The sequence below is a fragment of the Ursus arctos genome, unplaced genomic scaffold, assembly GCF_023065955.2.
Source record: "Ursus arctos isolate Adak ecotype North America unplaced genomic scaffold, UrsArc2.0 scaffold_20, whole genome shotgun sequence".
Classification (NCBI taxonomy): domain Eukaryota; kingdom Metazoa; phylum Chordata; class Mammalia; order Carnivora; family Ursidae; genus Ursus; species Ursus arctos.
The window spans coordinates 23,889,378-23,907,462 of record NW_026622875.1 but is presented as its reverse complement, the minus strand read 5'-3'; the positions used below and the strand labels follow the sequence as shown (position 1 = coordinate 23,907,462).

At 38.2% G+C, this 18,085-nt stretch overlaps 1 protein-coding gene across 5 annotated transcripts in view; it reads right to left on the bottom strand.

Moving 5' to 3' along the window:
• PIK3CB (phosphatidylinositol-4,5-bisphosphate 3-kinase catalytic subunit beta) overlaps window positions 1-18,085 on the bottom strand; it is a 192,787-nt gene that overhangs the window by 149,589 nt on the left and 25,113 nt on the right. For all 5 annotated transcript variants that reach the window (XM_026497132.4, XM_044383447.3, XM_044383446.3 and 2 more), the window contains exon 2: window positions 9,973-10,078. The gene's annotated coding sequence lies outside the window, so the exon portion shown is untranslated. The remainder of the gene's footprint in view (window positions 1-9,972; window positions 10,079-18,085) is intronic.

Genomic DNA, 18,085 nt, shown 5'->3' with positions numbered 1-18,085 from the left:
GTTACACCTCTCAGCTATAGCTTTGCCTTTCACTCCTCCCACATCCTTTAATCTACATCCCCATCAACACTCAAAAGAAAATGCAGGGGCGCCTGGGTAGTGCAGTCGTTAAGTGTCTGCCTTCCGCTCAGGGCGTGATCCCGGCGTTCTGGATCGAGCCCCACATCAGGCTTCTCCGCTAGGAGCCTGCTTCTTCCTCGCCCACTCGCCCCGCTTGTGTTCCTCTCTCACTGGCTGTCTCTCTCTGTCAAATAAATAAATAAAATCTTAAAAAAAAAGAAAAGAAAAGAAAAGAAAAGAAAAGAAAAGAAAAGAAAATGCAAAGGCTGAACACTGGTCTACCACTCAACTCAACCAAGCCTCCTCTATCTTCACAATGTCAGCTTCCACTACCTCCTCCCTTACTGACTCCATTCAGGCCAAACTGGCCCTCTTACTGCTCCCAGAACACACCAAACACAGTCCAGTCTCAGAACTTTTGTATTAGGTGACTTTAGCCTGGAACGCTCCCCCACCCCTAATCTAAGTATCTACCTGTCCTGTTCCCTGAACTTTCCTTACATCACCTAAAATGTCACCTAATCAGAGAGGTCTTCCTTAACCACCCCTTATGAAGTAGTAAATCTACCCCATCAATATCCCCATCAATATCTACTTTTCTCTAATATATTTCCCTAATATACTTTTCTTAACAGTAGTCATCACCACTCAACACAGTATATATTAACTTATTATCTTCCACATCCTCATGAGAATATTCATTCCATGAGAAAGGGACCTGTTTTTGTTCACTGTTGTAATGCTACCAGCTAGCACAGTTCTTGATATATTAGATGTTCAATAAATACATATTGACTCAATCATGGCCTCCAGTCCCTTAATATATTCCCTTTTACCAAGCCTGCTTCCTATCAATAATTATTTCGACCACCAATATCAAATTTTCATTTCCATCTAAAAGACTGTGCGAGCTAAAATCACACGGCCTGACAGGTCATGCTAGCTTATCTTAAACTGGGCCTTTATTGATTGCTCAGCAATCCTTTCTATTCTATCCTGGTGATCATATTAAGTTTCTCCACCATCATCTCTGGCCAACAGCCACTTATCTGACCTTTCTGCTTCCCCTCTACTCCTATAATCCATCTTCAATAAAGTAGCCAGAGAAATCATTAAAACATATATCAAGACACTTTTCTGCTTAAAACCTTCCTTAAAAAACTTTCTTGAGACTAGAGCCCTTACCATGGCCATAGGGACCAACACAACCCAGCCCTACCTACTTCTTCAACTTCATCTCATGATACTATGGTCCTCTTCCATTCTGTTCTAGAGTAGGGAACTTCTTTCTGCTTCTCCAACACAATAAGCTTATTTCTACTTTGAAGTTTTTACCTTAGTTTGATTTTCAAGTGACTGAATTTTTGTCTTTCGCACCTTATCTTAATGTCACCTCCTCAGAAGTAACCACCCAGAGGTGCCTGGATGGCTCAGTCAGTTAAGCATCTACCTTCAGCTCAGGTCATGGTCTCGGGGTCCTGGAATCAAGCCCCATGTCTGACTTCCTGCTCCGTAGAGAGTCTGCTTTTCCTTCTCCCACTGTCCCTCACTCCACTCATGCTCTCTAATAAATAAATAAAATCTTAAGAAAAAATTAAGGGGGCACCTGGGTGGCTCAGTCAGTTAGGTGTCTGTCTCTCGCTCAGGTCATGACCCCAGGGTCCCACATCCGGCTCCCTGCTGGGCAGGAAGCCTGCTTCTCCCTCTCTCTCTGCCTGCCACTCCCCCTGTTTGTGCGCTCTTGCTCTCTCTCTCTCTCTCTCCCTGTCAAATAAATAAAATCTTTAAAAATAAATGAATTGAATGAATGAATGAATGAAGTATTCACCCAGTCACTCTACCAAGTGCCTAGTTTTAAAATTCTCTTCATGTGACTAACATAATAAAAAAACATTAAAATTAAAAAAATAAAAATAAAATTCTTTTCATTATCACATTACATTTTGGTACCATTTGGTATTTTTGGTATTTTTCTGGTTCTTAGAGGCAACTGGCTCCATGAGAACAGATCTTATCTATAAGAATACCTGGCACAAAGCAGATGTTTAATAAATATTCGGTGAATTTGGTGATTACAATGTTTTCCCTAAGTATTTTCTTCTCCCAGGATCCCAACACCCCTGCTAATTAACTATATGCCTAGCAGCTAACCTCAATCCCTACCTTATTAAAAAAGTAGGATAAGGAATTATACAGTTTTCTTCCTCTTTGCCTAAAAATTCTTTGATTTGCTTTCTTCCATTCCTCTGGTTTCTAAGCAGAAATGTTGCTGCTCTTCTGTAAGAATTAAGCCCTTGACCCATATCCTTGATCTCAATCCTTTCTACCTCCTCCTGGCAATTAATCACTCTAATATTTAAACTACTCTAGTGGATCATTCCCCTTTACCTAAAATATATTATGTGTTAATGCAAAACTATCTCCTACATGGCTAAGTCCTCACAACTGCACAAACTTCTTGAAAAACATTCTACTTTATTCTTCATGCCAAACCGTTTACTCAACCTCTTACAATTCACCCTGGTCTACTTAATTTGTTCTCTTGGTTATCAATAACTTTTTTTTTTTAAAAGAGAGAAAGGGGGGAGGGGCAGAGAGAGGGAGAGGGAGAATCTTAAGCAGGCTCCACACCTAACATGGAGCCTGATGCGGGGCTCAATCTCATTAACTCTGAGATCAAGACATGAGCTGAAATCATGAGTTGGACATTCAGCTAAGCCACCTAGGCGCCCCTCAATAACTTCTTAATAGTTAAATTTAGTGGTGCTTTCCAGGGTATTAAAATCATTCATCTTTCTACAGCATCTTATCCCTCTAAAGAGCCTCTCCCTGAAATTCCTTACCACACTTCAAAGAAAAACACTACAAGATTCTGCTCTCCTTAATACTTTTCTTCTTATTTTTCCCCTTACTGATTCTTTTTAACAACATCCACTCCTTTACTATAGGCATTTCCTAATGTCCTGCACTTAACATTTTTCTTTCTGCTAGGGCCCTGGAAATGTTACCTACTTTCACAACTGACACTCTATGTGCATTACTCCAAAATCTATTATACCCAGATCCTAGCGTATTTTTTTCTAATTTCCAATCTCATATTCCCACAATTAAGGAGATATTCTAAAACTTCTACCTCTAACTCAAAAAATGTGCCTAACAAAATTCATCATGCTACAATCCCATCCACTAGACCATTAGTACCAGTTATTCCTCATGGTTTCCTTACTTCTTCCATTCATGGTACCATCATACTTCAAGCCACCAGAACTCAAAATCTCAGATTCATTTGTGTGACTCCTTTCTTCCATATTCTCTGCCAAATCTATTTCTGAAATCTCCACTGTCAAATGAACTCAATCAGGAGTCATTATTTCACTTCTGCAGCCCTGATCACAGCTGTAATTAGCCAATTCATTTCACGAATATTTGTTAAGCACTTAACTTGCCTAGAAGCCCAGGTTAGTTGGCAAAATAAGCCCAGGCAGGTAATGTCTGTCCTTGTTAACTATATAACATAGACCATGTAAGTTATCATCCATGTACTTTATCACTGGATGAACCATGTAATTTATCATCCAAACCAGTAGACTTAAAAGCAAAAGAGTGCATTAAAAATAGGTTAACATCCAGGGGCACCTAGCTGGCTCAGTCAGCGGAGCATGTGACTCTCGAAGTGGGAGTTTTGAGTCTGAGCCCCACTTTGGGTGTAGAGATTACTTAAAAAAAATAAAATCTTAAAGAAAAGAGCTGGACATCTAGAGATGCAAGAGTGGTTCAATATCTGCAAATCAATCAATGTGATGTACCACATTAACAAAATGAAAGATAAAAATCATATGATCATTTCAATAGATACAGAAAAAGCATTTGACAAAATTCTACATCTGTTCATGGTAAAAACTCTCAACAAAGCAAATTTAGAGGAAATACATCTCAACATAATACAAACCATATATGACAAACTCAAAGCTAACATCATACTCAATGGTGAAAAGCTGAAAGTTTTTCCTCTAAGATCAGGAGTAAAACAAGGATATTCACTCTCAACACTTTCATTCAACACAGTACTGGAAGTCCTAACCACAGCAATGAGACAAAAAAAATAAATAAAAGGCATGCAAATTGATAGGAAAAAGTAAAACTGTCACTATTTGCAAATGACAAGGTACAATACATTGAAAATTTAAAAAAAAAAAAAAAACCAACTCTAAAGATTCCACCAAAAAAAATATTAGAACTAAAAAACTGAGTAAAGTTGAGGGCACAAAACTAATATACAGAAATGTGTTGCATTTCTACATGCAATAATGAGCTAAAAGAAAGAGATATTAAGAAAATAATCCCATCTACAAGTGCATAAAGGAATAAAATACCTCGGAATAAATTTAACCAAGGAAGTAAAAGACCTGTACTCTGAAAACTGTAAGACACTGATGAAAGAAACTGAAGACAGCATGTGGGTGGCTCAGTCAGTTAACCATCCAACTCTTGATCTCAGCTCAGGTCCTGATCTCAGGATCATGAATTCAAGCCCTGCACTGGCTCCATGCTCAACTTTAAAAAAAAGTTAAAAAAAAAAAAGCTTTAAAAATAAAAAAAGAAATTGAAGACAACACAAATAAATGAAAAGATATACCACGTTTACAGACTGGAAGAATTAACATTGTTAAAATGTCCGTACTACCCACAGCAATCTACAGATTCAGTGTAAGCCCTATCAAAATACCAAGAGTATTCTTCACAGAACTAGAACAAATAATCCTAACATTTGTATGGAACTACAAAATACCCCAAATAGCCAAAGCAATTTTGAGAAAGAACAAAAACTCAAGTATCACAATCCAGATTTCAAACTACACTACAAAGCTATAGTAATTGAAACAGCATGGTACTGGCACAAAAGTTAAGATGCACAGATCAACGGAACAGAATAAAAACCCAAGCAATAAACCCACACTTATGTGGTTAATCCACAACAAAGGAGGCAATACGCAATGGGGAAAGGATAGTCTCTTCAATAAAAATGGGGAAACTGGACGAATACATACAAAAAAATGAAAGTGGACCACTTTCCCACACGGTACACAAAAATAAACTCAGAATGGATTAAAGACCTAAACGTGAAACCAAGAACTCCCAGAAGAAAACATAGGTAATAAATTCTTAAACATCAGCCTTGGCAGTATTTTTCTGGATTTGTCTTTCCAAGCAAGGGAAACAAAAGCAAAAATAAATAGTTGGCAGTATGCCAAAATAAAAAGCTTCTGCACAGCAAAAGAAATCATCAACAAAATGAGAAGGTAACTTACTGAATGGGAGAAGATATTTACAAATTATATATGTGATAAGTATTTAATACTCAAAATATATAAAGAATTTATACAAGTCAACACCAAGAAAACAATGATTTTAAAAATGGGCAGAGGCATTGAAAGACATTTTTCCAAAGAAGAAGACATACAAACGGCCAACAGACATGAAAAGATGCTCAACATCACTGATCATCAGGGAAATACAAATCAAAACCAGAATATCACTTCACACCAGTCAGAATGGCTAGTATCAAAAAGAAGAAATAACAAATGTTGGTGAGGATGTAGAGAAAAGAGAATCCTCGTGCACTGTCGGTAGGAATAGAAATTGGTGTAGCCACTTCGGAAAACAGCATGGAGGTTCCTCAAAAAATTAAAAATAGAAATACCGGGGTGCCTGGGTGGCTCAGTCGGTTAAGCAGCTGCCTTCAGCTCAGGTGATGATCCCAGGGTCCTGTGATCGAGTCCTGCATTGGGCTCCCTGCTCAGCAGGGAGTCTGCTTCTCGTTCTCACTCAGCCCCTCCCCCTGTTGTGCCCACTCTCTCTCAAATAAATAAAATCTTTAAAAAAATAAAAAATAAAAATAAATAAAAATAAAAAAAGAAATTCCATATAATTGGGTAATTTCATTTCTGGATATTTATCAAAGAAAACAAAAACTCTACATCAAAAAGATATATGCACCCCTATGTTTACTGCAGCATTATTTACAGTAGCAAAGACACGAAAACAGCCTAAGTGTCCACTGATAAATGAATGGATAAAGATATAGATATAGATAGATAGACCTATCTATATCTATATATATATATAAAATGCAGTATTACTCAGCCGTAAAAAAAAGTGAAATCTCGCCATTCATGACAACATGAATGGACCTACAGGGTATTATGCTAAGTGACAGAAGTCAAAGACAAATACCTTATGATTTCACTAATATGTGGAATCTAAAAACAAAACAAGCAAATAAAGAAACAGACCCCTAAATATAGAACAAACTGGGGGTGACCAGAGGGGAGGGTGGTAGTGGGGGTACATGCCAACTCTTGACCTTGGGATTTTGAGTTCAAGCCCCATGATGAGCAGAGAGATTACTTTAAAAAAACAAAAATAGTAAAAAACAATAAAAATTTTAAAAAGACAAAAACTGGGACACTTGGGTGGCTCAGTCGGTTAACAATCTGCCTTCAGCTCAGGTTTCCTGGGCTCGAGTCCCGCATCAGGCTCCCTGCTCAGTGGGGAGCCTGCTTCTTCCACTGCCTACTGCTCCCCCTGCTGGCTGTTCCTCCTGCTTGTGCGCACGCACGCGCTCGCTCGCTATCGCTCTCTCTCTGACAAATAAATAAACAAATAAATAAAATCTTCAAAAAATAAAAAATAAAAACAAAGTCATGGGGATAAAAGAGTACAGCACCCAAAAAAGTTGGGTGACTACAGAATGATATATGCCAATTATATCTCAAAGCTAGGGGAAAAAGTGTGGCATTAATTGATCTACAAGAGGCTTAAACCAGGATACATGGTCATGCTAACTAGAACTCCAGTACTTAGGAAAATGATTGCTGCATCCTAAGTACATTCTACCTATTGATTTAATAAATAAATTAGAGGTGAAATACTCACTTTATCACCTCCTCCTTACTCTTTATTCTACTGCAACCTTATTTTCAGCCACAAACACTATCTTCAAAGGGGTAAACAATAACCTCCTAACTAACAACTCCAAAAAAGCTCCAAAAAGCTTCAGTTTTCAATTAATCTCTCTAAATAGCTTTCAACAATACCGACCCTTCCTCTCTCCTTCATGAAGCTCTGTTAACAACGGTGTATATAATTAAAAGGATTATCCATCATGACCAAGTGGGATTCATACCTGGGATGCAAGCGTGGTTCAACATTCGCAAATCGATCAGCGTGATACATAGTATCAACAAGAAAAGACTCAGGAACCATATGATCCTCTCAATTGATGCAGAAAAAGCATTTGACAAAATACAGCATCCTTTCCTGATTAAAACCCTTCAGAGTGTAGGAATAGAGGGTACATTTCTCAACCTCATAAAAGCCATCTATGAAAAGCCTACTGCAAATATTATTCTCAATGGGGAAAAGCTGGAAGCCTTTCCCTTAAGATCAGGAACACGACAAGGATGCCCACTCTCGCCACTATTATTCAACATAGTACTAGAAGTCCTTGCAACAGCAATCAGACAAGAAAAAGGGATCAAAGGTATCCAAATCGGCAGAGAAGAAGTCAAAATGTCTCTCTTCGCAGATGACATGATACTCTATATGGAAAACCCAAAAGAATCCACGCCCAAACTATTAGAAGTTATAGAGCAATTCAGTAATGTGGCGGGATACAAAATCAATACTCAGAAATCAGTTGCATTTCTATACACGAATAACGAGACCGAAGAAAGAGAAATTAGGGAATCCATCCCATTTACAATAGCACCAAAAACCATACGTTACCTTGGAATTAACTTAACCAGAGACGTAAAGGACCTATATTCTAGAAACTATAAATCACTCTTGAAAGACATTGAGGAAGACATAAAAAGATGGAAAGATATTCCATGCTCATGGATCGGAAGAATTAACATAGTTAAAATGTCCATGCTACCCAGAGCAATCTACACTTTCAATGCTATCCCGATCAAAATACCGAGGACATTTTTCAAAGAACTGGAACAAACAGTCCTTAAATTTGTATGGAAACAGAAAAGGCCCCGAATCTCCAAGGAACTGTTGAAAAGGAAAAACAACGCTGGGGGCATCACAATGCCGGATTTCGAGCTGTACTACAATGCTGTGATCACAAAGACAGCATGGTACTGGCACAAAAACAGACACATAGACCAAAGGAACAGAATAGAGAACCCAGAAATGGACCCTCGGCTCTTTGGGCAACTAATATTTGATAAAGCAGGAAAAAACATCCGGTGGAAAAAAGACAGTCTCTTCAATAAATGGTGCTGGGAAAATTGGACAGCTACATGCAAAAGAATGAAACTTGACCACTCGCTCACACCATACACAAAGATAAACTCCAAATGGATGAAAGACCTCGATGTGAGACAGGAATCCATCAAAATTCTAGAGGAGAACATAGGCAGCAACCTCTATGACATCAGCCAAAGCAACCTTTTTCATGACACATCCCCAAAGGCAAGAGAAACAAAAGATAAAATGAACTTATGGGACTTCATCAAGATAAAAAGCTTCTGCACAGCCAAGGAAACAGTCAAAAAAACTAAGAGGAAGCCCACGGAATGGGAGAATATATTTGCAAATGACACTACAGATAAAGGACTGGTATCCAAGATCTACAAAGAACTTCTCAAACTCAATACACGAGAAACAAATAAACAAATCAAAAAATGGGCAGAAGATATGAACAGACACTTTTCCAAAGAAGACATACAAATGGCTAACAGACACATGAAAAAATGTTCAAAATCATTAGCCATCAGGGAAATTCAAATCAAAACCACATTGAGATACCACCTTACGCCAGTTAGAATGGCAAAAATAGACAAGGCAAGAAACAACAATTGTTGGAGAGGATGTGGAGAAAGGGGATCCCTCCTACATTGTTGGTGGGAATGCAAGTTGGTAGAGCCACTCTGGAAAACAGTGTGGAGGTCCCTTAAAAAGTTAAAAATTGAGCTACCCTATGATCCAGCCATTGCACTACTGGGTGTTTACCCCAAAGATACAGACGTAGTGAAGAGAAGGGCCATATGCACCCCAATGTTCATAGCAGCAATGTCCACAATAGCTAAATCGTGGAAGGAGCCGAGATGCCCTTCAACAGATGACTGGATTAAGAAGTTGTGGTCCATATATACAATGGAATATTACTCAGCTATCAGAAAGAACGAATTCTCAACATTTGCTGCAACATGGATGGCACTGAAGGAGATAATGCTAAGTGAAATAAGTCAAGCAGAGAAAGACAACTATCATATGATTTCTCTCATCTATGGAACATAAGAACTAGGAAGATCGGTAGGGGAAGAAAGGGATAAAGAAAGGGGGGTAATCAGAAGGGGGAATGAAACATGAGAGACTATTGACTATGAGAAACAAACTGAGGGCCTCAGAGGGGAGGGGGGTGGGGGAATGGGATAGACCGGTGATGGGTAGTAAGGAGGGCACGTATTGCATGGTGTACTGGGTGTTACACGCAACTAATGAATCATCGAGCTTTACATCGGAAACCGGGGATGTACTGTATGGTGACTAACATAATATAATAAAAAATCATTAATTTAAAAAAAAAATGGGGTATATATAATCCTAAATATCAGACTATTTTAAAACAAGGCCTAGGATTTGTACCTCTCCAACATAGAGATTAACTAAAAGATTTAGAATCTAGGGGTGCCTGACTGGCTCAGTCAAAAGAGCATTCAACTCTTGATCTCAGAGTCATGAGTTCAAACCCCACACTGCGGGTACAGATTACCTAAAAATAAAATCTTAAAATAAAAAAAAAAAAGAAAGATATTACCAATATTCACATTTTCCTTCTATTTTTCAACTTCTGGAAAATTAGTATAAGAAATTAAAAATACAAAATTAGATACTTACCTCAAAATGATAGCCCTCATTTCAGTCCTTTAAGATATCAGATGATGGCATTACTTATTTTTTTAAACTGAAGTTTTCCTGGAAGACTTTCAAATTAGAAGATACACTACAAAAAAGAGTGAAGATAAAAGGTATTAACACCTAAATGAGATAAATTAAAAATAAAATAAATTTATTACTTGTATGACATGACTGCTTATTTTTAAATATGGGGAAAAATATAAAAAACATATGAACTATAATATTAAAATTGTAGAGCATTAGAGTGAGAAGGGACTGCTTCTAAGCAGACATCCTATACAAAGATCTAAATCCTCTCATTTAGATGACCTCTTCTCTTTTCTGTAATATGCTAATTTTCTTTCTACTTCTCAACCTACTCCTCTATCATAAGCTACTATGGATAGCTTATTTCATTTTCCCCCTTTTCTTCTTTAATATAATATTTGAAACACACACAATATATGGAAAGATGCATGCAAACATAAGATGAACACTATAGATCAGCATCCCACAGAACACCAATAACATTACATCTACCTACATGCTCCTCGCATCCCAACCTTTATCCTGAATAATTATTCCATTACTGTTTAAAACTGAACTTTGCATTTATGTATACATCCCTAAATAACGTTTTGTTTAGGTTTGTATCCCTGGCTCCCTACTTCAGCTTGATAAATTTATATGCTGATGGAGTCTTCAGGGATGTGAATTTTGTAACTCAAATATTTCGCTAAGCTTTATCCATGTTACTTTTTAATTGCTCTATAGTGTTTCATTATGTAAATATGCCACAATGTATTTATCCTTTCTGTTTTCAGGCATTTGGACGGTTTAAAGATTTTTGCTTTTATCAACATTATTATACAAGTCTCCAGGTGCACATGAACAAGAATTACTTTAAGGTATGCTTTAAACCTAGAAGTGGAATTGGTGGGTTCTAGGAAATGCAAATTCCCAACTTTACTAAAAATGCCAAACTTGTCTTCCAACTGTATCACTCTAGCAACTCACCAGCAGTATGTAAACTGATGACACATTCCTCTCCAATACCTGGTAAAGTCAGATTTCTTAATTTGTGGCAATACAGAACATATACCATGATTTCAGTTTGTATTACTTAATGAGGTTGAAGACCTTTTCACATGTTTATTAATTACCTATGTTCCTTTCTGCATTCCTTTGTTCACAATTTTGGCCATTTTTATTGGGTTGTGTTTTTCTCATTATTTATTAGGCTTTATATATCAGGACCAGGACTGGCTACAGAATTTGGAGGCCCAATATGCACCCCAATGTTCATAGCAGCAATGTCCACAATAGCTAAATCGTGGAAGGAGCCGAGATGCCCTTCAACAGATGACTGGATTAAGAAGTTGTGGTCCATATATACAATGGAATATTACTCAGCTATCAGAAAGAACGAGTTCTCAACATTTGCTACAACATGGACAGGACTGGAGGAGATAATGCTAAGTGAAATAAGTCAAGCAGAGAAAGACAACTATCATATGATTTCTCTCATCTATGGAACATAAGAACTAGGAAGATCGGTAGGGGAAGAAAGGGATAAAGAAAGGGGGGTAATCAGAAGGGGGAATGAAACATGAGAGACTATGGACTATGAGAAACAAACTGAGGGCCTCGGGGGGGGGGGGGGGGGAATGGGATAGACCGGTGATGGGTAGTAAGGAGGGCACGTATTGCATGGTGCACTGGCTGTTATACACAACTAATGAATCATCGAGCCTTACATCGGAAACCGGGGATGTACTGTATGGTGACTAACATAATATAATAAAAAATCATTAAAAAAAAAACAACAACAACAACAACAAAAAGAATTTGGAGGCCCAGTGCAAAATTAAAAAGCAGGGCCACGGGGTGCCTGAGTGGCTCAGTCGGTTAAGCCTCTGATTTTGGCTCAGGTTGTGATCCCAGGGTCCTGGGATCAAGCCCCACATCAGGCTCAGGCTTTGTGCTAGGTGGGAAGTCTGCTTGTCCCTTCCCCCTCCCTCTGCCCCTCCCCCCACTCATGCTCTGTCTCTCTCTCAAATGAATAAAAAAATCTTAAAAAAAAAAAAAGCAGGGCCATTATTCAAAAATTAAGAATTTTAAGACAGTGGCAGTTTAGCATTAAAATAAGTATAGGGCCCTATATGACTGCACAGGTTGTACATCCATGAAGGGAGCTCTGTTCAGGACACTAATTCTCTATTGTATATAACATAATTATTTTTTTCCAAAATAGCAATAATGTTTTTCCAAGTTTAGTTTATCATTTCATTTTCTTGATGGTGTCTTTAATTTTTTAACTTTTTTTTTAAGTAGGCTCCATGCCCAGTGTAGAACCCAACATGAGGCTTGAACTCGCAACCCTGAGATCAAGACCTGAGCTGAGATCAAGATTCGGACATTTAATCAACTGAGCCACCCAGGCACCCCTACGGTGTCTTTGAATGACCATTAATTTTAATGTGGTCAAAATTACCAATCTTTTTTTACGTGGACCCTTCTGTCTTATTGAGAAAATCCTATAGTCTTCACGAAGTTTTATGGCTTTGCCTTCTTTAAGTCCTAAACCATGGGTGTTTTCCAATGATCAGTGGGCTCATAGCCCTCTCTTCTCAGTCATAATGTCCCATTCTTCACTAATAAAATCTTAAAGGACTTTATGTCCTTTATTGATAACGGTATTCTAATCACATCATTTAATTCACTTCCAGGCAAGCCCACTCAAATCAGAGCTTGTGCCCACCACGTTTGGAACTATATATCGTCTCAGTAATACTCCAAGTCAGAAAATTTTTTTTAAAGATTTTATTTATTTGAGAGAGAGACTGAGAGAAAGAGAGAACACGAGTGGGGGAAGGGCAAAGGGAGAGGGAGAAACAGGCTCCCCACTGAGCAGGGAGCCACATGCAGGGCTCTATCACAGAACCCTGGGATCATGACCTGAGCCGAAGGCAGACACTTAACTGACTGAACCACCCAGGCACCCCCAGAAGTCAGAATTTTAATTAAAAATTCCATGCATCTGGTTAGAACATTTTTACATTTAAAGATTTTGTAAAAGCAGGGAGAAAGACTTAAAAATCTTCAAGTTTCATAAAATTAGTAGGAATTAACGGAGAGTGCTGAAAATCTTTTTCATTTTGTATCTTCAAAATAAAATCCTGTTAGGAAGCAAGAAATTTAATTCTAGTCTTGGCTTCTTTGTTTTTGTAGTAAGGTCAAAAATACTCTTTTTAAAATGAGAAGAATGTTATAAAACAGACTCCAAACGATGTTAAAATATATCAAACTGCTTACTTTTCCAAAAGTAAGGGAATCAGTCAACTCAAAAATAACCACAATTTGCTGGTGCAGGATGTTGACAGTCAGGGAGGCTACGCATGTGGGAGCAGGGATATAAGAGAACTCTACGTACTTCTACTCAATTTTACTGTAAACCTAAAACTGCCAAAAAATGATGTCTAGGGGGGAGTCTGTTTCTCCCTGCTGCCCTTCCCCCTGCTCATGCCCCCTCCTCTCAATTATATAAATAAAATCTTTAAAAAAAATTACTCTTAAAATTCCTACTAAAGCTTTTAGGTAAAAACAATGTTATTAATAACCTTACACGTGAAGATCCACTCCCACAGCTTTATTGTGAAAAGAAAGGAAAAAATTCTGGACAAACAATAAACATCCATTAAACTTTAAAATGATGTGGGGGAAGATTTCAAAAGCTTACCCAAGCACTGAGAATGGCATGTAAACAAACCAAAACCCCTACACAGAGTCTATCTCTAGTCCTTGTTCAAGTAAAAGTACTTTCTACAAAAACAAAAACAATACTATGCCTCAATCATGCAAGTTATATTATAATTTAAGAGCTGGCTAAACTATTCTATTTAAATAACAGTGATTTCAACCTCACAACCTCCACCCACAAATAAGCAAGCAAAACCAGGTAAATTAAAAAATCACTTCATGGGGGGCGCCTGGGTGGCTCAGTCGGTAAGCGTCTGCCTTCGGCTCAGGGCGTGATCCCGGCGTTCTGGGATCGAGCCCCACATCAGACTCCTCTGCTATGAGCCTGCTTCTTCCTCTCCTACTCCCCCTGCTTGTGTTCCCTCTCTCTCTGGCTGTCTCTCTCTGTGAAATAAATAAATAAAATCTTAAAAAAAAAAAAATCACTTCATGGTGTAAGTATTCATCTCTCTCCTCTTCACCCTCTTCCTACTGAACTAACATACTACCACAAAGTCCAAGCCCTACATCAAAGAATAAAGTAATGTAATTTCTACCACATTTTTTTTTTTTACAAAATGCAATTATAAGAGTCAAAAATATTCTTTAATACCTAGTACCCGGGAAAGAACCAGATTAAGACTGCCAGTGTAAAAGTGTTTGCTGTTTTTCTTTCTTTTTGTTTAACAAATGGAAATTATTATATATTCTGGGTTGATATAGACAACAAGCATAGGGAAAAAATGGACATCCTCATTAGAGGATAAAAATAAAAATTAAAACCACAAGATACCACTCTGTACCACCAAAATGGTACAATTTAAAGAAACTAAGACTACTCAGGCTTGCTAAGAATGTGGAGCAATGGAAATTCACATACCTTATGACACAGGAATTCCACCATAGATACACATCCAAAAGAACTATGTACACATTTCACCAAAAGATATTTTACTAGAATGATAAATAAAACAAAACTACACCAAGACACCATTTTCCATATATCAGTTTAGCAAAAATCCCTGTTTGCCAAGGTTTTCCAAAGATTGATTTATTTATTTGAGAGAGAGAGCATGAGAGCTCTCGAGTGGGGGGGGGGTGTAAAGAATTTCAAGCAGACCACACGCTGAGCATGGAGCCTGACAAAGAGCTCAATCCGAGGACACTGAGATCACCATCTCGGCCAAAAACAAGAGTCCAACACTCAACCAACTGCGCCACCCAGGCACTGTGCCAAGGTACTTTCTTGGCAAGGCTGTGAAGAAATGCCTATTATCAGAGTTCCTGGGTGGCTCAATCAGTTAAGTATCTGCCTTCAGCTCAGGTCATGATCCCAGGGTCCTAGGATCAAGCCCCACATCAGGTCCCACATCTCCCTTTCCCTCCACCCCTGCTTCTGTTCACTCCCTCTCACTCACTCTCTCCTGCTCACTCCCTCGCTCTCCCTCTCTCGCTCTCTATTATCCACCATAACAACAACAAAATGGTAATTATGTGAATTATGTGAAAGATGTAGCAACTAGCCTTAACTGCGGTAAATATTTTGCTATATATATGTATGTCAAATCATCACATTGTACACCTTAAACTTACACAATGTTGTACGTCAATTAAATCTGAATAAAGCTTGCAGGGGAGAAATACACATTAGCCCTTATAATCAGTGGGAGAGTCTGGATCCAAACATATGGGCATTTTGGCAATACCTATCAAAATTACAAAGACATATGGCCTTTGATTAGTAATATCACAACTGAATTTATCCCATAATTTTATACTTGTTTATGGGCAAAATGATATATACAAGGTAATTCACTACAACACTATTATAATAATAAAAAACTGGAAACAACGCAGGGGGCCTGGGTGAATCAGTCCGTTAAGCAACCGACTGGATTTTGGTTCACGTCATGATCTCAGATTTGTGGTATGGAGCCCTGAGTGGGGCTCCACACTCAGAGCGGAGCCTGCTTGTCCCTCTCCCTCTGCACCTTGCCATCCCCCCCCACCCCTTGCTTGTGCTTTCTCTCTCTCAAATAAATAAGTAAAATCTTTAAAAAAAATTTTTTTTAAGAACTGGAAACAACCCAAATGTCTACCAACAGAGAACTGGTTAAATAAAGTATCCAAAAGGAAACCATACAAATAAAAAAAAAAAATTATACATACTCTATGGAAAGATCTTCTGTGAAGATTTCCATTGTTAAGAAACCATACGTAGGGGCGCCTGGGTGGCACAGCGGTTAAGCATCTGCCTTCAGCTCAGGGTGTGATCCCGGCGTTATGGGATCGAGCCCCACATCAGGCTCCTCCGCTATGAGCCTGCTTCTTCCTCTCCCACTCCCCCTGCTTGTGCTCCCTCTCTCGCTGGCTGTCTCTATCTCTGTCAAATAAATAAATAAAATCTTTAAAAAAAAAAAAAAAAAGAAACCATACGTAAAGGGAAGGGTGGGAAGACCAATTTGTAGAACAATAGGTATAATATGCTGGCTTTGGTGGGTTTTGGACAGTAGAGACAGAAAGAAATAAACTGTATTTTTATTGTCTTTATTTACATAAAGAAACTCTAGAAGGATACATAAACTAATAAAAAGTTTCCTGGGTAGGGTAAGTGTGCTAGAGGAATGGGGTAAACAGAAACAGGATGACTGAGGACTAGGGGTGGGAAGGTTTACATTGTTTAACTTTTTTATGCTTTTTGTTTGTTTTGTTTTATTTATTTGAGAGAGAGAGAGAAAGAACAAGTGGGGGAAAGGGTAGGGGCAGAGGGAGAAGCAGACTCCCATCCGAGCAAGGACCCCAACGTGGGGCTCGATCCCAGGACCCTGAAATCATGACCTGGGCCGAAGGCAGATACTTAACTGAGCCACCCAGGTGCCCCTAACTTTTTCACGTTTAAAAAGTTTTTAATCCCACAGGAATTACTACTAAATAGATCAGTAAACTAATAAACCAAAATAGGGTCCAAATACTATCAACATACACACATGATGGCTGGGACTATTTGTTTACCATCTCTGTAACTGAGACCCCCAGCATTGTCAATCTATCTCACAGAAGTCTGTAATATGACTCCATCTGGCTTAAGTCATCAGCCCAAGATCCCTAAAACTAGTCTTCTAAAGACATTTTCCTATAATTCCATTTTGCTTCTCTTAGGTTTAAAGCACCTCTTCTCCCTTAGTTTATACACACACACACACACACACGTGTGTGTGTATATATGCATGTATATATACATATGTATGTGTGTATGTGTATGTATTATATATATACACACACAAACACACACACACATTTCTCCAGTCTCTTTAGAACTAAAGCCTCACCTAAGGGTTCTCACTCACCTATGAGTCCAGAGGTTAGTCTTTTCTACTCACCAGCAATTCACCCCAACAACTAAGCCATGGTCTAATAAATAAGCGAACCTACAAAATGAAGCCATCCAGAATTTGCCAACCAAAAATATCTCCTCCTTAAACAATGAGATAACCCCTATCGTGAATTATCCTCCTTAATGAATTATACCATCCACCACTCATTTACCTAAAATGCAAAACACTATGGTACCTATGAAGATGTTGCTCATTCCAGCACCCTGTCCATCAGGCCAACTCCTATGCACCTGCACCAATTCAGGTGACATTTTCTCTAGAGTCCTTCCGAATTCCCCAAGGCTCACTTCCATGGGATCCTGCTGTGACCTGTGTCAGTATATTATTAGCTTTAAATCATTACATTACAAATATTAGTTTGCTTATCTTCCCTATTGGACTGTGAATCCCTCAGGACATGAAGAGAGTCATATTCATATTTATAATCCAAGTACTTAGCAAAGTGCCTTCACAAATGGCAGGTAATCAAAAGGGCTCACTGAATAAATTAAAGAAACCACACAAGTAGGCAAACTGCGAGCATGGTTGAAATCCCACTTAATGTTCTCTTAACCCCAAAGACATTTTACTAAATTCAGTCCCTGCTCTGAAGGAAACAGCAACTCCAATAACATTCTTCCTTACTCAAATATATTAATATCTTACATTAACATGAAATAATTGAAAATATTATCTCAATCACTTCAGGAATGTTGCATAAAACTATTTCAAAAATATGTGTGTCTATTAAAAGCTAATCAAAAAACAGTTGATGGAGTGTTAAATTTCATGACTTTTATTCATTTTTTGTTTTTAAGAAATTATGAGTTAAAATGACAACAAAAAATAAGAATATACAGCATCTTCTAAGAAGGTTGCCAGGGTTACAGGGATCAGGCATTTCTCCACATAGTGTCTTAAACACTAACTTACACAGGCTTTCCATTTGGCTGTACCAAGTGGCCTGAGGAAAAGGAAGCAGAGACTAGAATAATCAACTA